The 24,141-nt window shown below is 48.2% G+C and overlaps 1 protein-coding gene across 3 annotated transcripts in view; it reads right to left on the bottom strand.

Moving 5' to 3' along the window:
- Positions 1-24,141, bottom strand: part of Hspa12a (heat shock protein family A (Hsp70) member 12A) — a 154,510-nt gene that overhangs the window by 35,252 nt on the left and 95,117 nt on the right. The gene's annotated exons all lie outside the window — the stretch shown is intronic.

Here is a 24,141-nt window from a genome sequence, read left to right as displayed (position 1 = left end):
CACCTTGTGCTCGGCCTTCAGAACTTGAACAACTGGATGTCCCTATCCCTTTTCTCTAAAGTGACCACCAGGCCTGTCACTGTCACACACACACACACACACACACACACACACACACACACACACACACACACACACACACAGCTAAACAGGAGGTGCTGCTCTGTTCCCAGAAGGGCTCAGCTCCTGGCCAGGTGCTCTGTAACGCAGACTCCACAGTGGACTAATGCAACCTGAATCCTCTGTAGTAGAACGTGGTCCTCTGAGCAACGCAGCCATCATCTTCATCAGATCAGCTGTAGCTGTTTGCAAGAACCCACCTCAATGGGGCTGTCAACTATTAACATTCCCTCACAGAACAAGGCATTGGGGAGGGTCACAGGACCCTCACCTGAGAGTCCAGACTTTCCTCCCAGCACGAGTATGCCATTCTGCCCTAATTGCAGTGGCCTTGGGGTCTGGGGAGAGCTGGAGTACACAGGCTGGGGGAACTTTAGTGGAAGGGGCTCTTCCAGTGTGGCTATGGAGAAGCCATGACCCCCAGTGCTTGGTGAAGATTTTCTGTTATGGCTGCTTTGTGGTCACCCATGCCCTGTAAGTGACCCCTCACCCATGTCCTCTAAGTGACCCCTCACCCATGCCCTGTAAGTGACCCCTCACCCATGCCCTGTAAGTGACCCCTCACCCATGCCCTGTAAGTGACCCCTCACCCATGCCCTGTAAGTGACCCCTCACCCATGCCCTGTAAGCCCAACCAACTCATTTCCCACTCTGATCTTTGGTGGAATCATATGTTGTTATTGGGACTTTGTTTTTATTTGTTTGTTTGTTTGTTTGTTGTTTGGTTTTTTGAGACAAGGTTTCTCTGTGTAGCCTCGGCTGTCCTGGAACTCACTTGTAGACTTTTTTTTTTTTTAATGTGCAATGGTGTTTTGCCATGGGTGTTGAGTTGCCTGGAACTGGAATTACAGGCTGTTGTGAGCTGACATGTGGGTGCTGAGAATTGAACCCGGGTTCTCTGGAAGAGCAATCAGTACTCTTAACCACTGAGCCATCTCTCCAGCTCATCACTTGTAGACTTTATAATGGGGAGATAGATGTCGTTTATGTCTCTCCAGGGAAGGAATTATTGCAGCAGTACCAGAGAAGATGTGTCAGTTTTCATGGATTCTGGAAGAGCACCTATAGCCCACAGGTTCCCAAAGGTGCACAGGACAACCCCTATCCCAGGGTTAACAACTTCTGTCCACAGAACATGGGGCATGAGCGCAACTCTGAGGGACAGCATCTGATGGCCGATGCACCACCTGCCATCTTCTTCTAGCACAAGGACCTCCAAAGCACGGACAACTCATGTCTTCAGGGGTGCTGATGGTGTCCAATATTGGGGGTGTGTAGCAGCCAAAAGGGGGCTGGGTTAGCTTCCCTGGCCCTGGGACACAAGGAACACTAAGTCAAACAGAAGAAGGGCCAACAGCAAAGTAGCATAAATATCATGTTGTCTCGGCCCTGTTGCAATGATTCAAGTACAGACATTTGTTCTGGAGCAGTCTCAGGGGCCCCCAAGGACAAGACACACTGTCCCTGGCCAGTGTTTGAAGGCTCCACAGTGGCCTAATGCCCATTGCCCAGGGCTGGCAGGGCTCCAGAGCAACCAAGCAAAGACCAGAAACTGCCAACCAATCGGGGAAACAATAGCCAGATGCCGCACGCCCACCAGTACCAGGGGCTAGGTCTTACTCTGAATACCATGCTGGTTTAGTACACAGCTTAATTCCACGTGGGCGGTAAGTGGGTTGGCTTTCTCTGGGAAAGGCTCTCCCCACCGGGGGAGCATGAAAAATAGCTCCATCTGCTAAATCACTTTGCGTTAATCTCAGGCTCTTGCAGAATTACTTTTTTTCTACTTGGTGGGAATTCAAACAGCATCATCTCAGTGGCTCTTGAACAGACTGAGGAGTGAAACATCATGAAAACGCAAATGGGAAGCTTTGAATCTGCAAGTCACCTCCCATCTGTGGGCTTATGGCCTTCTCTTCACCAGAAGACTCAGCAAGTGTAGAAGATGGCCAGCTTCAATGCCACCAGAGGAATGCAGACCAAAACTGCAATGAAAGCAGGGTGTGGTGGCACACACCTTTGATCCGAGCACCTGGAAAGCAGGCAGGCAAATTTCTTGAGTTTAAAGCCAACTGGTCTACCAAAAACTACAATGAGATGTTACTTGACCCACAAGGATGACGATGATTTTTGAGAGGAAAGGAAAACAAGTACAGAAATTGGAACTCTCATGCATTGCTGGTGAGAATGTAAATGGTGCAGCTGCTGTGCAAAACAGTTTGGCAGCTCCTCGAAATGTCATATACAGAGTAACTGTATGATCCAGCAACGTAACTACTAGGGACTTGGAAACAGACTCACAGAGAAACTTGTATGTGAATGTTCATTACAGCAATATTCACAATAACCAAAAAGTAGAAATAAGCTCATGTGTCCACCAACAAAGGAGTGGGTAAGTAAAATGTTGTTCACTCAACACAATGGAATAGTATTAGGAACAGTTCAACTATGTGCAAAGGGAATGGCATTCCTAGACACACTGTAACACCAATAGACCAGGAAACTATTGAAATAAGCTGGACACAAAAGGGCAAATAGTACGTAATTTCACTTGTATGAACTATCCAGAATAGGCAAATTCAAAGAGTCAGAAAGTAGATGAAAGGTCACTGGGAGTTATTGCTTAATGAGCCCAGTGTTCTTGACTGGGACAATGAAAAGTTTTGCAAATAATTAGTGATGCTGTGGTACAGTGTTGTGAATATAAACCATGCTGCCCAACTAATGTACATTTTAAAACTGTTTCAATGGAAAGTTTTGTGTTATGTATACTCTAACATAATAAAAAAACCATTTATTAAAAACTCATCTTGGGCTGGGAATGTACCTCAGCTAACAGACTGCTGGCCTAGCATACACAAAGCCCTGGGTTTGATCCCCAGCACCATATAGTGACCCACACCTGTAATCCCAGCACTGTGAAGGTAGAGAGGCTGGAGGATCAGATGCTCAGGGTCATCCCCATGCTACATAGGGAGTTTAAGGGCAGCCCGGACTACTTAAGCTTTGTCTAAAAACAAAACCTATAACTCATCTTGCTCATCAGAGGACACAATATTTCCTGTATCTATCAGTATCCATGTCCCAGGGTGCTTGAAAAGAGAGTACAGTTGACTCCTCGGCTAGCCCACTGAACACCCCCAGCTTTGTTCGTCTCCAAGCTCAAGGCACCTCTTTCCACAAAAGCCAGAGGATTCCTCTGTCTCCACACAGGGGCCCAGCCAGGCAATCATCCCACTGGTTGATGATGGTTCCATTTCATATGCAACCCCCAGGGTAACCTCGGGGGAGATGCCGTCTACCCAGGAGCTGCCCTCTCTCCACTTGCTACCTCGAAGGCCTAAGGCTGTGTGTCCACATTTGCACAGAAGGTCTTGGAAGACACCAAACATCTAATTGCCCAGAAAATCTGGTGCTGGCAATTAGCAAACAAGTTATCATGCACAGATGATGCATCCACCCTGCTGTTGCCTGGTTCTAATTATCCCATCACTCAACCCTTCTCAAGCATGTCTTTGTTTGTCCCACTGACATGCAAAACAGCACATGTCCAGCCATGCATTGAACATGCACATGCCTTGGAACCTCAGGGGACACCAGGATATACTGAGGGCAAAAATCAAGGAGGCGGTTCTCATCCTCCCCTCCCCCGCTGCATATGGCATGGTATTTAAAAAAAAAAAAATCATTTGACTTGCTGATCACTTTCCAGGCCTAGAGGCAGTCGAACTTCATGGACTTCTTCCATCAGAAATTAAAAGTCAGCTGCACTGTGCAGATTTCAAACTGATCTGCATAGATGGGGTGGAGTGGTAACATTTTCATAGATATGTGCAAAACACTTTTTAAAACTTCATGGGGAAATGGAATAGCCTACTGTATTCCCTGAGAGGTAACAGTGAAAAGTTCCTGGGCACTGACAGTCTCAACCAGAACTGACTTCTTTCATGCTGTATACAAATAAGGATAATTAAACACACACATGAAAAGGACAATGGAGCATCAACCACATCCAGATAGACAGGAGATAACAAACCCCAGAACTGATCTATGTGTCTGCGAGCACAGGGGACAAGAGTACTTCTCTGGCTGTCCCTGAGACAAAGGCCATCTACAAAGGGAAACGACGCGTGTCATTAGTTCATGCCGCTGTAGAGTGACATCTCCACAGGACACAAAGATCAGCCAGCAGAAGTTTCTGACTGGTGGGCTTAGCAAAAATGAAGCCAAGGAAGAAAACTGGCTCAGCTGTAGGAGTGGGGAAGGAAGACAGCTAAAATGTAGATTAAAGGGAAATGCTTTATGAGGAAGGTGGCCAAGGGCAGAGCTGAAAATCCGAGGAGTCCCACTGGATCACACAGAGACTATCCAAGGCCTGTCCATAGCACCGTGGGTGGATTAGCTTTCTGCGGCTGTGACAGAATACCTGAGATTATCAACTAAAAAGGAGGGGTTTATGTTGACTGACATCTCAGAGGATTGGCTCTGGTGCCTTGGTCCTGTGGCTCTGGTGCCTTGGTCTTGTTGCTCTGGGCCTGTGGTGGGAACATGTGGTGGAGGAAGTCTGCTTACCTCATTTGGGCCAGGAAGTACAGACAGACAGACAGACAGAGACACAGACACAGACACAGATACATACACACAGACACACACATACATGGCAGGGGGGGTGGGGGGAGTGAGGGGGCGTGTCTCAATACCTCCTTCGAAGACACACCCCCAGTGACCTCACATCCTCCCAGGAGGCTCCATTGTCTCCCAGTGGCCTTGGCAGGAAAGGAAGAGGGACCCCAAAGTTAAGTCACAGAAGTTAAAGGACAGGGACCATTTCAAAGATGCAAACCATCAATGGCAAAACCCAGCAGGGCTAAGAGGAAGTGACTCTGGTGTTTTCCAGTGAACAGACATTTAATCATCAAGTCTCCTTCATCACTAGTTTTAGATAATTTTTTGTGGTACTAAGAACTGAACTCAGAAACTCACAAATGCCAAAGGTGCTCTACCGCTGGGCTATATCCTCAGTCCATAGTTTAGATAATTTAATATCACCCTGGTCTTGTACAATTAGGGTATAGATGATCTCTTTCTTAACAGTTTAGTGAATATAAAAGCAAGTTGACAAGGGTGTTTGTTCACTTTTAATCCTAGAAGTCTCCAATACATTCTTCAACCAAGTCACTTTTAAAAATAAATTTTCAGCGCCGAAGGCTACAGAAAATCAAAGTATTCACACAGCAAAGGAAGAGAGAAACTAATAAATGTATTCTGAGGCAGTAAGTCTCCTGCTACAGACCTTCTTGGAACCCCAGCCTAGCAGTGGGGAGCAGGTAGTTAGTTTAATCCTCATGGCTTGCCTTAACGGCCTAAGAATTAAAATGTGGGCTTCATCTGGTTCGAGCTACAAAATGCAAGGTATGTAAAAATACGACGCTGTTTTATTTGCTCCAGGCTCTAATGGCTTTAATCAGAGCAGACGTTCTTTAAAAAAAAAAAAAAAAAAAAAAAAAAAAAGCTTGCAAAGGGAATCGTAATTCATAAACTTGCTTGTTGCCCTTTTCTCCATGGGGGACATTAGTCAGCAATGGCAGTGAGCAGACTCCCTGGCTGTCTGAGATACATGAAAATCGATCTCCCACCCTAAATACAACACTCTAAAAGATGAAGATGGAGCCACTGGCCTGACCTCAGGCTGCAGCGCTCCAGATTCACGTAAAATGTGACAGGTGGTCTCAACACAGAATGACCTCTCTGCCGTGTTTTCCTTGCTGACTTTCAGATTTATGTGTCTATTAAATAAACAATCCTTTTTAAAGACATGTTTTTTTAAGGTCCTACAACTTTAAAAAATGCAATATATATACATTTTCCATTTCTTCTTTCCGGGATGACAGGCATTTGCCTGAATACCAGCCTCTGCGAAGAAGCCTGGTCTTTCTCTCCTTACACACCCTCCCTGCAGTGTTATCCCGGAAACTGATCTGTTCAAGGTCCTGTGTAGGTTACTGGGAAATGTCTTTTCGGAGGGGGATAAAAACTCTTTTATTGCCCTGGAACAGGCTTCACGGCTAGCCGAACTAACACATTATACCAAGCTGAAGTCCCATCTCAGTAAATAATTGATGGGATTTTTTTTTTAATTAATGTGGTTGATGTCCAGAGTAAATGGAAATTTTATTAGCATGAGCAGGGAGACCCTCTCACTATAGAGAATGCTGAGTATAAAATAACTGCTCTCCAAATGCTAAGTCCTAATTATGGAAATAAACGCTCCATGGTTGAAACCAAAGTATCCAGTATGGGCCGAATGGGGGCTGTCACAATGGGCTGTGTCTTCTAGTAACCCTTTCTGCTTCCTGAACAATCCAAGAGATGAGATGAGAACAGAACAGTTAGGTCTCCCCAGAGTCAATGAGTTCCCAGAATGCTCAGTCGATAGAACATGCTCTCCTCATGGTTCCCAGGCCTTCAAACTGTGCCTCTGCATGTCCAGGCAACTGCTAGAAGCGGTGAGGAAATGCCTTCTAGACCAACAGCTTACACAAACTGGAACTCAGCAGCCATGCAGCCCCTGGCCACCAGCACCCAGCGTTTAGAGAAACTCCACACATGCCTCAAGACAGTTCAGCCCACCAGCGCCCCACCCCCACCCCATGGACTCTGTTCCATGGGTGGAAGTCAGGTCTTACTTCCTGTCTGATGCCCCTAGCTCCTGACATGTCACAAGACTGTGAATGTTGGATAGTTGGATGGACTGGTGAATGGATGGGTAGATAGACTGAAGAGTGGACGGATGGACGTGTGTGTGTGTGTGTGTGTGTGTGTGTGTGTGTGTGTGTGTGTGTGTGAGAGATGGTTGGTGTTAACTGTCTGTTTGATAGAATCTAGAATCAGCTGGCCTCTGGACATGCCTGAAGGCAGTGATCTTGATTGCCCAAATTGAGGAGGAAAGACCCGCTCCTCTGCCCCTCCGCCCCTCCACAGGTGGCATCGTTTCCTGGCTGAGATCCTGGAGTGTGTCATGGAGTGTAATGGAGAAGTGGAGCTCAGCAGGCGGCATTCATCCATCACTCTCCGCTTCCTGACTGTGGGTATCACATGACCAGATGCTTCCAGCTCCTGCTGCCATGATGGACTGCACCCTTGAACTCAGAGCCAGAATAAAGGCTTTTTTCCTTGAGTTGCTTGTGTCAGGGTATTTTATCACAGCAACAGGAAAAGAAACTAAAACAGACGGATAGGTGGGTGTTTATATGTGTCCAAGAGTGGACCTGGTGGCTTTACCCACAGATTTGGGGGAGGGGGTGATGAGGTCTTTCCCAACTGAGGCTCTAACCTCTCAGAGTATTAGGAATGCACCTAATACTCTTTAGGTTACCGCTAAAACGCAGAATCAACTCTTAAATCAGCTAGATACGCCTCTCTCCTCAGACACCCCTTTCGTCAGAGGAACTATCATGGTTCCCAGACAAGGAAGATCCTCTATGCTCTCTCTTTCTCGTTCCATCCCTGAGCCCCATCACTCCTGTTTCTAACGCCTTTCACTTCTTAGTTTGCATTCTGCAAAGTCACTACCACAGCCTTGTCCCAGACCCTCTTGGCCTCGACCATGGATCCTGCTTGGACGTGCCCAGTGCAAACCATGCTCACCCACCTTGCAGTCAGAGCATCCGGTCAAAGCTCAGCTTCTCCCACGTCCTCAGTCCTGTCAGGGGCTTCCTAATGTCGATTCCCTGTGAGGGAAGGCTCAGCCCACTGATAACTCTGGCACTTCAAAGCCCACTGCATCCATCTACAGCCTCTTTTCACCCTATGCCTGGCCATGCCACATCTTCCCTAGGATCCCAAAACACTTTGGTTACTCTGCACACATGAGTGTCCCGGCTTCTGTGTCAAGACAACCCTGCCTTGTCCTCAGGCCCTATCCCCCAAAGTCAGCCCCTTTTTTTTGGGTACCAGGAGAAAGGACTCTGTTCATCGGTGCTTGGCAATGAACCGGCGACGTTCAGGTACCAGCTGCTCTAAACTGGGTTTCTCCATGAAACAACCACAAGGAAGAGGCAAGGGGCTGAGGACATGTATCAGAGAATTTCACGCTGCTGTGCATTAGCACCCCCTGGAGGGCTTGTTAAAGTGGAAGCTTCAGCACCCAACCCTTCCAACAGGGTTGAGGCATTAAAAATGTGAGCCCAGGGGGAGTTTCCAGTGCCTGATTCTGCCCCAGACGCCAACAGCTACAGCTTTACAGAGACTCAAACACGTCCATCACAGGAATGGCAACCTGTGAACTTTTACAGGATTGTAATTTTTGTTTTTAATTTGTGAGACGAAAAATGTAAACTGACCCAATATTAACGATTTATTGCTGTGGGATGTTCTGTATGGCAAATGTGTTGCTGATTGGTCAATAAATAAAACACTGATTGGCCATTGGCTAGGCAGGAAGTATAGGTGGGACAAGGAGGAGAATAAAGCTGGGAAGTGGAAGGCTGAGTCAGAGACACTGCCAGCCGCCACCATGACAAACAGCATGTGAAGATGCCGGTAAGCCACGAGCCACGTGGCAAGGTATAGATTTATAGAAAAGGATTAATTTAAGCTATAAGAACAGTTAGCAAGAAGCCTGCCACGGCCATACAGTTTGTAAGCAATACAAGTCTCTGTGTTTACTTGTTTGGGTCTGAGCGGCTGTGGGACTGGTGAGTGAGAGAGATTTGTCCTGACTGTGGGCCAGGCAGGAAAACTCTAGCTACAATTTATTATTCATAGCACGGTTGTGGAATCCTTTAAAAAAGATTTCCTTTAGGGAGACATCCTCAAATATTCACAGATGAAGCAATACAGAGTCATGCCAAAATAACTTGGGAGGGGGTGTGGCTCAGTGGGTAGAGCGCACATCCTGTAAACACAGCACTTGGGATGCAGCCCTCCAAGGTTATCTTTGCTGTCCTGGTTAGTTCAGAGTCACCCGGGAGGAGGAAACCGTAATTGAGGAACCGTCTCCATCGGATTGGCCTGTGGGGCATTAACTAGTGATTGACCTGGGAGGTCCTGGCTCACAGTGGGTGGTACGCCCCACACCAGGGCAGTCCTGAGTCATATAGGAAAGTAGGCTGAGCAAGCCATGGGGAGCAAGCAGCCTCCTCCATAGTTTCTGCTTCAGTTCCTGCCTCCAAAGTCCTGACTTGAGCTCCTGCCATGGCTTCCCTTGACGATGGACTAGAACCCGAGTAAACCTTCTACACGTTTTTTTTTTTTTTGTTATTCAAATTTGAGTTGTTAGTTTGGAACTATTGGAAATATACAAGCCCAGAAATCTATTGGGGAAGTTCTCACTGAACACACATTACATACCACGCTGAGCACTTTATAAGTGGAACTCACAAAATCCTGCCTTGTAAAGTTGTGTTAGATACTGTTAAGATTCCCATTCTAATGATGAGAAAAATTGAAGCCTAGGAGGTCTGGGTGCCGCCCAGCTGAACTTAGAGTTCTCCGACTCAAGCATTCCTCCCAGTGTCCGGCCCCATACGGATGAGACCATGAAACAAGCATTGTCAACAGAATGTGTGGGGCTGGGTACTTCATAGAGAATGGGTGTTTGTTTCCTTGAGTGGCTGGACTGGTTAGTCTTTGTTGTCAACTTGACACAGCCAGCAGTCATCTGGGAAGATGGAGTCTCAGTAGAGCATTGCCCAGATGAGATGGGCTGTGGTGTCTGTAAGGAACAGTCTTGATTGTTGATGGTTGTGAGAGGGCCCAACCCACTGTGGACAGTACTACCCCTGGCAGATGGTCCTGGGTTGTATAAGAAATATGGCAGGGCACATAGAGAAGAGGGGGTGGAGGGGTGGAGAACGGGAGAATAGTAAGCAGAGTCCCTCCCTGGTTTCTGCTTCAGTCCCTGCGCTAACTTCTCTTAGCAAAGCCTGTTACCTGGAAGTGTAAGCTGCTTTGGGTCATGGTGTTTATCACAGCAACAGAGATCAAATGAGAACAAGTTCCAGAAGCTGGGGGTCTAAGGCTGAGAAGCCTGCATGTGGACAGGCCTCCTTGCTGTGTCATCCCATGGCAGAGAGCAGAAAGGCAGAAGTAGCAGTGATCTGGGGACCAGAGGGGACAGAGCCATCCTTTAATCAGGAGGTCACTCTGTGATCACGAACCCACTCCTGAGGTACCAGCATTAATCCATCCACAAGGGCAGAGTCCTTGTGACCAATCTAACCTCTAGAAGAGCCCACCTTTCAGCACTGCTGTATTGGGCATTAAGTTCACGCCACGTGAAATAGGGGGACACATACAATCATGACAGTTATAAATTAAAATCTCCACTTCACATGTGAGCAAAAAAGTATGGGGGAATCAGGGCATTCCCAAGTCAGGCCACCATGTAGTTCTGCCTTCCTTGGGGAAGGAAGTTCCTGAAGAACTGAATAGGAGCCTTCATTTTTCAAGCTATTAATTGGTCAAAACTCAAAGATCCAAGTAGGGGAGGGGTAATTTGATGTCACAGAAGAATAGGAACAGAGTTAGGAAAGTGGGGGTTCAAATCCTGGCCTGGCCACTTTCCAGATGCAGGCCTGGAGTGGGTGACTTTCCTTCTCGGGATCTCATTTTACTCACCTAGAAAGTGGGGCTGGGTAACCACGGTGATATATTGTATTGGTGCACTATGAGGATTAAGTAAAAAAAAAAAAAAAACTATCAAACCTGGTACATGGAAAGAAGTTTTAGGTATTTTTTTTTTTTTAATTTATCATCATCATCAAATTGGTCCAGCTGCTGCAGAGGAAACAATCTGGTGGTTACACCCTGGAACAGGCAAAGAGGCCCCAAACATGCAAGGTCAGTAAATATATTCCCTCTACATTTAGATTCTGTGGGTTAGTTCATCAAAGCTGAAAAATCCATACCAGACAGAAATTTGGCAGATGGAACCTTCAGGAAAACTCCTAGTGATGGGAACTGTGAGGGTCAGCACCGCCAAGGATGAGGGAGACTGTCTGGCCCCAGCTTCCCCCTTAGGCTGTCTGCTCACCCAGGGGCACTCTCAGAATAACCGAGAATGTGGGAGCCACATGGCCATGACTGCAGCCTTCTTAACTCCTGCGAGGAAGTCTGGTTTCCCATCTAAAAATTAAACAGGCCAACACAGGGCTCTTTTCTACCTGGGACCGACAGACACACACACACACACACACACACACACACACACACACACACACACACACACCTGAGTTGATAGTGAACACCCTTGGGATTGGTTCCGCCTTGTGAGAAGCTGAATCCACAGCTGCTGGGATTGCTCTGAGGCTAAAGAAAGTTCTTCTACCATCCCAGTCAGCTGGTCTCACACTGAGCAAAAGAGCACTCCCCTCCCCCACCTGTCTTTGGGGTGAGGGCAGGGGATAGAATGGCTGGGTTCACCTTTCCATAGCTGAGCTCTCTAACAGAGTGTGGTACTGTGTCCAGCACAGGGGTTTCTCAGCCAACCAGGTGTCCTAGCCTGGGGAACTTGAACACAAACTTCCAACTTCATTTACGTGCCTGGGAGAGTAGAGGTGTGAGCCCCTTCAGAGTCCTCTGCAGAGTTCCTTAATAGAAGAGATGTCCCAAGGCAGATGTGTAAATGATTCACTGACCTTGGAGGGCACCTCCCAAGCACAGATTTTCCTTATTGTCATTTCCTTATACGCAGGTGCTATCCCATGCCAGGAGCTTAAGGGCTACTGTCTCTCTTGGACACCAAGATGTGGCAGCATAAGGATGTAGTCACAGAGCAAGCAGCACCAGTACAGGACTACTGCAGCTTCTTCTCCTTAGACACTCTGAAGCCCAGACTGCTGATGCAGCTGAAGGGCTGAGAAGTGGCCACCCTCCTCCCTCTCCCTGCCTGGCAGATGAGCAGTTTCAAAGTGCTGTGGAATAAATGCTAAGATTCCTAATAGGCCTCGAGAGCCACACCAGGATGAAATGCACCAGCATTGATACAGGCTTTGTAGCTGGCCATGGTGGTTCATGCTTGTAATCTCAGCACTTGGGAGGCTGAGGCAGGAGGATCAACATGGGAAGCTAGCCTGGACTACACAGTGAGTTCAGGGATAGCCTGAGCTTTGGAGTAAGACCCTGTCTCAAAAAACTAAATGAATTCTGTGTGACTATTTTCATGGACCAAAGCTTCTGCTTCCAGAAGGTAAAAGCAAAGAGAGACAAATGCTCAGAGGTTTGGGGGAGCCTTGGGAGAAACAAGGGAGGGCCACTGCCCAGCACAGCCAGAAGAAGAGGCTGGTGGCTGCTGTCCAAACTGCAGGGACACCTCTGGGAACCAACACCTGACTCAGCACAGCTCTTGCACCGTGGGTAACACTTCCCCACACAGGGGAGCCTTGGAGGCTTACAGGGAGAAAGGAGAAAAACGTTCTTTCAAAGACTTCTTAAGATCCTTTTAGCTCAAAACTCATAATTATTTCTCAGTGTTTTTAATACAAAAATCTTTAGTGGTGAATTTGCAGGTCAACAAAGACAGAATTTGTCAGCTAGGCCCAGTTACTGATTAATAGTGGGCTTTGCTAAGGTAAGTGTGCGTGGCAAAATTTCAAGAGGAGCTTCCCTCTGAGGGAGTTGACAAAGAAAACTTAACTCAGAGAGGCAGGATAGAGAACACTGGTGGATTCCAAAGGGACACCCACCCCACCCCTCATCCCCAGGAAAGGTAAGGGGTTCTCGAAGGTGCTTTCTAGGGAGGGGGTCTAGCTCTGGGGCATCTCCATAGAGCAAAGGGTGAGCATCAAAGCCCTAGAGACCAGAGGTCAGCAGCCAGCCCAGAGGTCATTAGTGAGCCCGCTGGCCACCTAGGAATCTACCATGAAGTTGGCAGGGGTGTTCTCATGAAATGTCCCTAGTGCTGCTCTTGCCCAGAGAAGGCAAAGGCTGACCACCAAATAAAGATAAGCCTTTGAAATTTCAACTTATAATGTAAGTCAAGAATGCTCAAAACAGGAATAGAAGAAACAAACCCCAACTCCTTATCCCACCCATCCCAACCTCCACCAATCACACACCTCTGCTAAAATGCAAACTGAATCCCTTCGAATTCTTCACAGACCTGAGGTGGGAGAACAGGTCTGGGACAGAGCAAAGCCGGGAACGAGCATGTGTACTAATTTTCAGGGGTCTGGAGAGACAGCCTGGGTGTTCACACACCCCAGCGTGTGTGTTATGTGTACATGAGTGGGCTTAAGATCATGTGACATCCCAGGACCCTTTGTTCCTGACACACACTCAGCTCAGCAATGCTTGGGCCCAGGAAAGGAGACTTTGTACCGTGACCGCCATGCATGGGTGGCCAATGGCCCCATCTGGGCTTAGGGAGGAGATCGTGGGCACCCAGGGTGGTCCATCGGCCCCTTCATTCCTCTTCTTGCCCCACAGGCCTATTCCTCCAAGGATACAGCATTCTGGCTTCACTTGGCCATGGGTGGCCTGCAAGGACAGCCTCTCTGACCTCAGTGTTATCTTTAACAGCCTGTCTGGAACTCAATTAATTGGCACCATCTCCTCTGCAGAGTGGAATGCTCCACACCTCCCAGAGTGGCCAGCCTGATTCCTGCAGGCACACCCCACTGAACCTGGAATGTCTGAGTCCTGTGTTGACCCTAAGATGAGGAAATGGGCTGGTCCCAGGGACACTCAGCCTTTACTTCCCATTTAGTCTGAGAGGGTCCTGAACAGTGTGGGCATCTGCTGAGAACACTCAGGGATAGTGAACACATGCTACCAGGAAAGGAAGCAACTGACCCTGGGCAATCGCTTCAGCACTCCCTGCAAAGGAAATTATCGGCATGAACCAGGACCTTAATAAACATCTGCCCAACCCGTGTTCTCTCCCAGTCCTCTGCTGCCCACCCCACCAGCCTGCCATCTTCTGGGCCAGAGAGCAATCAGCCACGTGAATTTCATAGAGGAGGAGCTGACTGTGCGCCCTCTAACTTAGCGAGTGACTTCAGATCAATACCGCAATGGGAAACATCACAGACTTCTGAGCTCTTTGTGAGATGCTGGGTAAATGATGCAGGGGTGGGGCAGACTGACGCCACTGGAGGCGATGGGAAGGCAGCCCCAGAAAGGGAACGCTGACTGGAAGGGGGTGGGGGGTTGTGCTGAGTGAGCAAGATGCAGAGGGGACCATGGCAGAGGGGACATCATGAGAGAGACAAAGCAGTGTGAAGAGCTTCCCTGAGGGTCCCTCACCCATCGGGCTGGTTTCTGCCTCCAGGTTGCTCCCCTCGGACCCCATCTTAACCATGAATGTCATCATATAACCCCCGCCTTGGTACCTGATGTAGCCCTCTATTGCCCTTTGCATACGATTCCACTATTTAACCAATCAGTTGCCTTAATTAGGATCTCACCACTTCCCCTTGTCACCTTTGCCCCTCATACAGCCTCTCCATCAGCCGGGCTGTGCTCTCTGCCATCTGGGAAGCCATCTGCTGTCCCCCAGTCTGTCTCCTGCACTGTCTGCAGGACAAGGGCCAGCTTCCCGTCCTGTGGGAGGAGCGGACCCTTAGGGCTGTGCTCCTCCAGGGTGGGGGATGGGACTAAGCTCAGAGCTAGCTGGACTCCAGGGATATCCAGTTCTCCCTTCAACAGTTCTGCCAAAAACAGGGCTTTGCCCCAGGCCTCAGATTCTTTGCTACAAGCATCTAGCAAGAGTCTCACTCAGGGAAGACCTGTAAGAAAGCTCCAGTACCACATGGGATAGAGAAAGGGTGCTCATGAGAATGGGAGCCACCTGCCACCTGGCCACAAGGGAGGGTTTCCAAGTCAGTCTTGAAACCTTCTGTTCTGGTCCAGACAAGGCACCCATCCCATGTGTGCTCCAAGAAATTACTATAAGCAAGCAGGGCAGCCACTGACCCCTAGTCCCTGTGACAGCCATGAACCTTACTCATGTGTTGAAATCCCTGTGTAGTTGAACATACGCCAGACCTATGGCCTAGTAACTCTACTCTCGGGCCTTTACTCATGAGATGTGAAGGTTTGCATCTAACGTGAGATTTATTCCAGAATGTCCACAGTAGGATTTGTTTGTTTGTTATTGTTTTCACAGGAGTCAAACACAACTCCAAAGAGAATGGATAAGCAAAGTATGGTTTAATCTTGTAGAGTTACTCCTCAGCAATAAGAAAAGACCCAGCAACGGGATATGAGAGCAGGAGCAAGCCTCCAGGTCACTACAAAGGAAGAGGCCCTGGGCAGGGCGCACATACTCTATGGTTCCCTTATGAGAAGTTCAGGAACAGGCAGGCTGGGCTAAAGAGTCCACAGGCACTGAGAAGGGGCACAGGGAACTTTGTGGAGTGATGCCATCATAAGAGCTGATGGTGTAGCTCAGTTATAAAATGCTGGTCTAGTATGCATATAGCCCTGGGTTCCATGTGCAGCACTGAATTAACCGGGCATGGTGGCACATGCTTGTAATAACCCTTAAGAGGCAAACAGGAGGAAGAGGAATTCAAGGTCATCCTTGGGTATATAGCAAGCTCAAGGCCAGCCTGGACTACATTAAAAAAAAAAGAAAGAAAGAAAGAAAAAAGAAAATTCATCCTCTGTTTTGCCTGATGTGGTGCTTAAAACATGCTTCTTGTTGCTATGGTAACAAGTTATTAGCATTTAGTGGCTTAACACAAAATGCCTTCATTCTCTTACGGTTCTGGAGGTCAGGCATCTGAAATGGGGCTAATGGCCACATTCAAGGTGCAGGAAGGCAGGGCTGGTTCCTTCTGGAGGAGCCAGGGAAGAATCCATCCCATGCCTTTTTCAGACTCCCAAGGACATCTGCATTCCTCGGCTCAGCTTGCCTCCAACTCCACAGGCAGCAGCACTACAGCTTCAAAATGCCATGTCTGATTATCCTGCCTGTCTCCTTCACTTATGAGAACCCTTGACATTACACTGGCGCACCCAGGGAATCCAGGAAGCATTCACACCTTCAAGGCCCCTTCTGCCACGCCAGGTAATATTCAGAATATGTTCCTGGGAGATATTGGCTTAGTCCAGTTGGACTGTAAGAAAATAATAAAGTGGGTAGTTTACAAACGACAGAAATTAATTTCTCAGCATGGAGGTTGGGCAGCCCAAGGTGAATCCCAGGCAAATCCAATGACTTCTGAAGGAGGGTCTGCTTTCTGGGATGTGTCTGGCCCCATCTGGCTGTGTCCTATTATAGTGGATGGAAGAGGCAGGGCAGGTCTTGGGGAATCTTTTATAAGGGCGCTAATCCCATTGATGAGGTTCAGCTTTCATGATTAATCACTTCCCAAAGACCTTACTTCTAATGCCATCAAGCTGATGACTAGGGGATACAAAGAAACCAGAGCAGACATGTTTAGGGGTCTGGTACCCTGCATATATACATACCGAAAAACCATGAGCTATGTACTCACTACCTGTATGCCTATTGGTTCATAAATCCTATCAGTAATAATAAAGAGCAAACATTAAGGGCTCCTAAGTTGGCTGCAGAGAAACCATGGGCCACTTGTCAAATACCCCTCGGTGGGCTGGCACAGAGTGCTGCAGCTCACACAGTCCAGCCCTTCCTGCTCCCCACACCCCTCGGTGGGCTGGCACAGAGTGCTGCAGCTCACAGAGTCCAGCCCTTCCTGCTCCCCACACCCCTCGGTGGGCTGGTACAGAGTGCTGCAGCTCACACAGTCCAGCCCTTCCTGCTCCCCACACCCCTCGGTGGGCTGGCACAGAGTGCTGCAGCTCACACAGTCCAGCCCTTCCTGCTCCCCACACCCCTCGGTGGGCTGGTACAGAGTGCTGCAGCTCACACAGTCCAGCCCTTTCTGCTCCCCACATATTTGGGTTGAGGGAACCACCGGGCCTTAAGAGTGGTTTCCTCGTAGTTCATGTCAGTGTCCCCAGGGAATGTCATAGACAGTGTGCAGGACAGAGACGCAGCACATGTCCCGGGAACCGTCAGGCCGTCACCATCCCACAAACCATTACCCTTCAAGTCTCAGTGTCCTGCTCTGTGGAGGAGGACAATGCCACCACCTTGTGACACTGGACTGTGAATGCTAACCTGCAGCCTTAGGGACAGACAGGTTGACTCTGGGTGGGGCTCCCAGCTGTTTCCTCTTGCCTTCCTTTTGGTTATTCTTTCTTCAGAGGACAGGGAAGCCCCAGCCATGGGAACCGATGCTGCCTTACTTCATACCCAGGCCCTCCACCAGCTCCCAGCAACTATCTGGCTTCCAAGCCCCAGGACCAGTTCTTCCCAGCAAATCTCCCTGGCGACACTCAGGTTCAGGCCCTCATTCTTAGCTCCATCCTCCAAGTGGGGAAACAGAAACACAGGAAGTTTAGGGGATGCTGAATCCTCACAGCAGGTCACAGCAGAGGCTTGAGCTGGGGACTTCAACTGTTCCCATGACACCACCTTCCTCCCAGAGAAAATCCAGGTCAGGGACCCTGTCCGAGCATACTGGAGTTACGTTGCCCTGATCATCCACCCACACCCAGGTCCCCGAAGCTACACTTCATGGGTGTAACTTCTGACCTCAACCTTTGATGGCTCAAATGTCTCCTGCCTGAAACGAGGCTCCTCCTCAAAGGCAAGATGGGAATCCTACAGGGTTAGGGGGCACTTGGTTTGGGTCTCAAGCCCCACACAGGGTACAGGAACCTGGTTCCATAGCTGGCCTCCAGCTTTCCCACCTGAATCTCTGCCCGCAGCTTGAGTGCTGAGTTCAGAATTCAGTTGCCAAGTGTGGGGATATCTGGAGCTGGAAAGGTGGGGTGTCCTTGGGATGACCTCAGAGTCACAACAGGCTATGAGCCCCTACAAGGATGGGGAGGGGCTCTCGGAGTGTAAGCAGGTGGAGGCCCATTTACAAATTCTCCAGCAAGTCCTCCTGGGATGGGGAAGGAAGGGCAGGTATACTGGGACACAAAGTCCTGACACTCCCGTGAGTCACAGGCTAACAAGTGCTCATCGTGGTGCACAGTCACCGTGTTTTAGGGCTGTGTTTGTGTGTTTTAGGGCTGTGTTTGCGTTCTGCCGTTTATTTCAAGCTCATGACTAAGAATTTCTTAGAAAGTTGGGTTTCTTTTTTGGTTTTTGGTTTTTGTTTTCCTCCTCTCCTACCCTTACCTCAGGATTCTGGAGAAAAACTTTAAAAAAAAAGATTTATTTATTGTATTTTAAGTATTTGAATATTTTGTCTGCATGTCTTGCATGTACCTCATGCATACAGTGCCCTCAGAGGCAAGAAGAGGGCATCAGACCTGTGGAAGACACCCACAGGCGTGGGCAAAGTCCTGAGTAAAGGTGTGCTGTTGACATGGGCACTGCCTTGTCAAGGACCCAGACGCTCTCCACAACGCTGTGTCCAGGGCAGGGTGAGGCTCAGAGGGAAACAGTATGTGTGTGGATGTTGACAGTGTGTGCAGAAAATGTCCACCACAGCTTTCTCCCTCCACCCCAATATTTATACCCTGGGGACTGCGCCCCTCCAGAACCTGATTCTATGGAGCTTAGCGAGACTTGATTCCTTGATCAAGCTACATACCACAAACCCTCCTTCTTGTTTATCTGCGTGTGATAACCCCAACTCCTTGGTGAGCAACACGCAATAGCCCTGCCTCCCTATTCAACCGTATGGAACAAACTTGTTAAGCTTCCGGGGTGCTGTGGTTTCTCCATCAGAGAGTTAGTCCACCCGAATCCAGCTTTTCTGTGTGTTCATGTGTTTGTCTTTTCCTCATTCTCCCACCACACCAGTCAGGTCTGTCCCTGGGACCACGATAAACACAGCAGATCCCCTGGAACTGGAGTTACAGAGTGCTGTGAGAGGTCATGTAGGTGCTGGTGATTGAACCTGGGTCCACGGCAAGAGCAAGTGCTGTAAACTGCTTAGTCATCTGTCTGCCCCACCCCACCCCAGGCGGGGGCGGGTTGTCTTTAAAAGCCCACAGTGTGCTCATGCCATTAAGGGTCTCACTCCTAGAAATACATCTCCGTCTTCGTCAGGCCACTGGGCAAGGATGTCAGTTTTCTGACTGAACCTCATTCAAGGCACAAAGTTTTGCTGTTGAAGTAAGCCTCACAGGACCGCAGGACCTGACAGGTCCATGCCCCCACCACGCCCCACACTGCGGGTTGCTGCCCTGTCTACGCTGCAGGCACTGCTCCCCGCACACAGCCCTACACGGACTCAGTGGACGCTCACTGAAGGGCAAGGAATCCTGTGGGTTCTGGAACCAAACGAAACTTAAGGGAAGACCTACTAGAAGTTCCTACCTCTCCCAGTCTCTTTGGGTCAGTTTCGGTCTTTCTCCCTCCTTAGCCCCTTCCAATTCCGCGGCTCCCTCTCCCGTGCCTCTTCCTGAACAGGCCTGGCAGTACACCCGCAGCACTCAGGGCTTTGCTGCGTCTTCTGTGCCACGCTCAACACCACGCGCCCTGTCCCATCCCCCTTAGGATGCTGCTCCAAAGGGTTGGGGTCCTTAGGCCCCAGTCTCTGCTTCCCACGGTCCCTATGGCTTAAACGTATCCCCCCAAAGGCATGCGTTAGAAACTCAACCCTCAAACTCATGGGTTCGTGGTACTGAAAACTATTTGGGAGGCAATTAGGATTAGATGATATCATGAAATCAGGGCCTCCCTGACGACATTAGCTTTGTGCTTCACAAGAGGAGGACACACTCATTCTGTCTCTCCATCTGGTGCCCTCCGCCATCTTATGCTACAGGAAGAAGGCAGTACTAGATTCAAAGCAGACACCAGCATTGTGTCCTTGAATTTTCCAGCCTCAGAACCATGACCAAACAAACCGTGTGTGTGTGTGTGTGCGTGTGTGTGTGCGTGTGCGTGTGTGTGTGTGTGTGTGTGTGTGTGTGTGTGTGTGTGTGTGTGTGGCAGAAGTTTCTGTCCCACCAGCAACTTCTAAACACCCAGCAGCCGTTGTAAAATTATTTTTTGTCATGCTGTATATATGTTGCTACTTCTGTTTGGGGTATTTTTGTATGTTCATGCAAATTAAGATTATTTTTGTCATATTGCATTTTACATTTCTACCTCTGGTTAAGATATTTTTTGTATATTGTCACCATTTCGAGGTTGTTGTCCTTATACTGTACATCTGTTTCTATATTACATAAGGTATAACCTCTACAGCTTGTTTATTTTTATATATGAAGCTTTAGTCCTTAAGGTATATAGGTTGATAAGAATTACAGGTTAATAGTCACCCATGCTTGTCAAACTCATCATCATGTTAGTTAGGTTTTCTGGGTGTATAGAGATATGTTCCAAATAGATAGGTGATCTTCAAACATTTCAAAGACGTACAGAATATGGCATTTATAATGTTTTACTAACTTAGAATTCTTTTGACGTGAGAGACATCTGCTCCTGGCAGCACTGATCTACTCTCGAGAGAATGATAGGCATCAAAGACATTCTATATGGAGTTTGTTTTCCTTTTGGCAAAACCTCCTACTGGGCAAGAAACTGCCCTTGCCTCGACTGCTGACAGTAAGCACAATGTCCAATCTAGACGAGCAGGACACAAGGAAAAGCGACTGCCAAACTTTGCCAAGACAAGGTAGGACAAACCTTCAAATTTTCCTGCTTCTGAAAAGGGTCTGTCAGATATTCTATGCCCGTAAGCCAAAGTTGGATGCCCCAATGTTACAGAGAAACCTTGGGTGACTGTCCAGGCAGCCAGCTGTTTCTGTCATTTCTCGCATTTTTCTGGAAATTACTTGCAATGCACTTCTTATTTACTCAGGTAATATTATATATTTCTGGGGTCTTTGATGGAGTTGAAGATTAGATATCGTTATAGTTTTCCTTAGTTATAATAAAAGGTAAATTAAATATGAAACTTTAGGCTCACAAAGATAGGACAGAAGATAGACTGTTTAATTTTGCCAAATCCAAATAGACTGGATATTATAACTGATTCTTACTTGATAGATGTTTTCATTGTATATAATTTTACTATGTTAAAATTAAAAACTTTCTTTTTTGATTAGACAGAAAGTGGGAAATGCTGTGGGATATCCTTCTGTACACCATGAATGTGTGTTGCTATGATTGGTTGATAATAAAGCAGTTTTGGCCTATGGCAAGGTAAGATAAGGTTGGGGTGGAATCGAACTGAGTTCTCAGAGGAAGGAGGGCAGAAAGAGGCAAGCAGCTGCCCAAGGAGAAAGATGCCAAAGGAGTGATAAGCCACGGGTCATGAGACAATACATAGATGCATAGAAATGGGTTAATTTAAATGCAAGAGCTAGTTACCAATAAGCCTGAACCATCGACCAAGCATTTATAATTAATATAAGCCTTGGAGTGATTGTTCGGAAATAGCTGCAGGACGGCACGGGACAGAGAAACTCTTTTACATATATACGTGGGGGCGTGTTTTGGTGTTTTGACTGAATGTCTATCTGTGCATCGTGTGCATATCTAATGCCTGCAGAGGCCGGAAAGGGCATCAGATCCCCTGGAACTGGAGTTACAGACAGCTGTGATATGCTATGTGGGTGCTGAGAATCAAACCCAGGTCTTCTTGAAGAGCAGCTAGTGCTCTTAACTGCTGAGCCATCTATCCAGCCCCAGGGCATTTTAAAATAAGCCCAGTTTCTGCTAAAAGAAGACAAGACTACATTAGTTTATCACTGCTATTGCAAACAAACAAAAACAAAACAAAACAAAAATTCACTCCAAAATTTAGTGGTTTAAAACAACCACTTATTTGTGAAGAATTCCACAGTGTTTGTTTCTCATCTGGGGTCCCCTCACAGGGCCTTCATCTGAAGGCTTGATGGTCACTCCATGGCCCATGGCAGCCTGACTTGTGCCTGACGCAGCTGGGCTGTTGGTCAGGGGCCTCAGTTGTCCTCTGTGTGGAACCTCAAGCCCGACAACTTACATGTCCTAAGTAGCAAAGTAAAGAGGGGTGAGTCCCAACACACTGGCATTGCTCAGTTTATAGCACTGGTTATATGTTAAAGGTTCGATCCCTGGAGTAGAGAGAGGTGAGGGGTGTCCCATAAGCACCTGGGACCAAGCCCTTTATCAATGGGACTCCAGGACCCTGGCGTGTGTCTCTGTTCTCACCCCCCACCTTGTTTTCTAGCCATAAGGTAAACATTCTCCTCACCATCCATCACCACAAGAGGCCTAAAAGCAAGTCCATCTGATCATAGGCTGAAAATCTTTAGAGGGACATGAACCAAAATAAACCTTTCCTTTTGATAAGTTAATTCTCTCAAGTATTTTGCTCTAGTGATAGAAAGTTAGTGCAGGCTAAAATGCCAAGCCCCTGCTGACTTCCTGTTTGCTAAAACAACACACATGGCTGAGCCCTGAAGCCAGGTAAGAGGAGAGTATACCAGGATGTGTGTCCCTGGAGATAAGGTTTATTACAGACTAGGTAACGATCTACTATAAGGACATGCTGTCTGCGATATTTAATCACGACTGTCAACTTGAATGGACGCAGAATCGCCTAGAGGACAAACCTCCCGGTGTGTCTGTGAGGGCATTTCTAGGGATCTTAACTGGGGTGGGAAGAACCACTCTGAACAAAGGTAGCCCCCTTCTGTGGGCTGGAGGTCCAAAGGGCTGAGGACCAGCAGCTGTTGCTCTCTGCTTCCTGAGTGGACACAACATGACAAGTACCTCACGCTCCTACGGCCACTGCCGTTCTTTCCTGCTGAAATAAACCCTCCTTTCCTTGCTTTTATCAGGTATTTGCTTACGGCAATCAGAAAAATAGCTGATGCATGATCAGAAACTCTTTTTGAAATGGAATAAACGTGGCTTGGTGAAACCATCTGGGTAGCCTCCTCTTAAACCACTGTGGCCTTTACCAGAGGCCCCTCGCTGCCCAGCCCCATGGCAGGCCTTGGGAAACGGTGCTCAGTCATGGCCTCACTCTTTCAACTGAGCCAGAGGTAACAGTGACTGTTATGCATACAGCATTACAGATGGCCTCCTCCTTACTGGTCAGGGATGCCACATGTGACAGAAGCTACTTGCCTTCACTCGACCAAGGGCTTTATCGGCAGAGCGGCTGGTGATACCTTGTCCCTAATCCTTAAGCCATGCTTTCCCGGGGTCACCTAATTGTTTTTCTTGCGCCAGGCAATCAGTCTCCCAGGACAAAGCTCTTGCATCTCTGCTTCATGGCCAAAAGCGAAACAGAAAAAAGAGGCCAGCGTCCTCCAGTCCTCTGCAGTGACCTGTGGGTCTCTGTCCCTGTGCTCTGTCTCCCGTTAGCACCACGCCCTGGAGACAAAGTCTTGAACACATGGTCTGTGTGTGAGGACCACAGGCTATCAGTTTTGGCCAAGCCTAACCCGCCCTGGCTTTCTGAATACTTCAGCGTTCCCTACCTCTGTCTCCACCCCCAGTTCCACGGATCCTTAGGCTCTACCTGGCAGCACCACCTAGTCGAGGGCCTGACCAAGGATATCCTGCAGGCTCTGGAGAAGGAAGACTTCTCCAGTGAGGAGCAGGCTAGGAAGCACAACTAAAGTCCCCACAAATGCCTTGCAGAAAGAGCCTCGGGGCCCAGGTGGGGCACCTGACTACCATTCAATGAAACCCTGAGGCCCATTGGGATGCCCTACCATCTGAGGTGGGGTCTTCTACAAACCAGATGGATCCTATTTGCAAGTCTTCCAATGACATAATTCTCCCAAGCTGGAAATAGTCTACACTTTGATGTAATCATGGTTACATAACTGTATTATCTTTGTCAAAATCCACGGAACTGAATACCTGGAAAGCTTTCACCTCATGTGACTTACACCTCAATAAATGGAAGTTTCCAGGAGTCACCCCAGCAGGGAACCCCACCTGATTACCCAGCTCTTATGCCCACCTGCTAGCAGGTCCCCAGTGTGCTTCAGATAGTAGTGATGAAACCTAACAGTGAATGCACACAATTGTGTTCAGGGCCAGTTCTTGACGTGTTGGACCTCCTCGGCTCTCAG

Source organism: Peromyscus californicus, unplaced genomic scaffold (assembly GCF_007827085.1).
Source record: "Peromyscus californicus insignis strain IS unplaced genomic scaffold, ASM782708v3 Scaffold_4__1_contigs__length_199733344, whole genome shotgun sequence".
In the NCBI taxonomy this organism is placed as follows: Eukaryota; Metazoa; Chordata; class Mammalia; order Rodentia; family Cricetidae; genus Peromyscus; species Peromyscus californicus.
The sequence above is the reverse complement of the archived record's forward strand: the minus strand, read 5'-3'. Positions and strand labels throughout refer to the sequence as shown.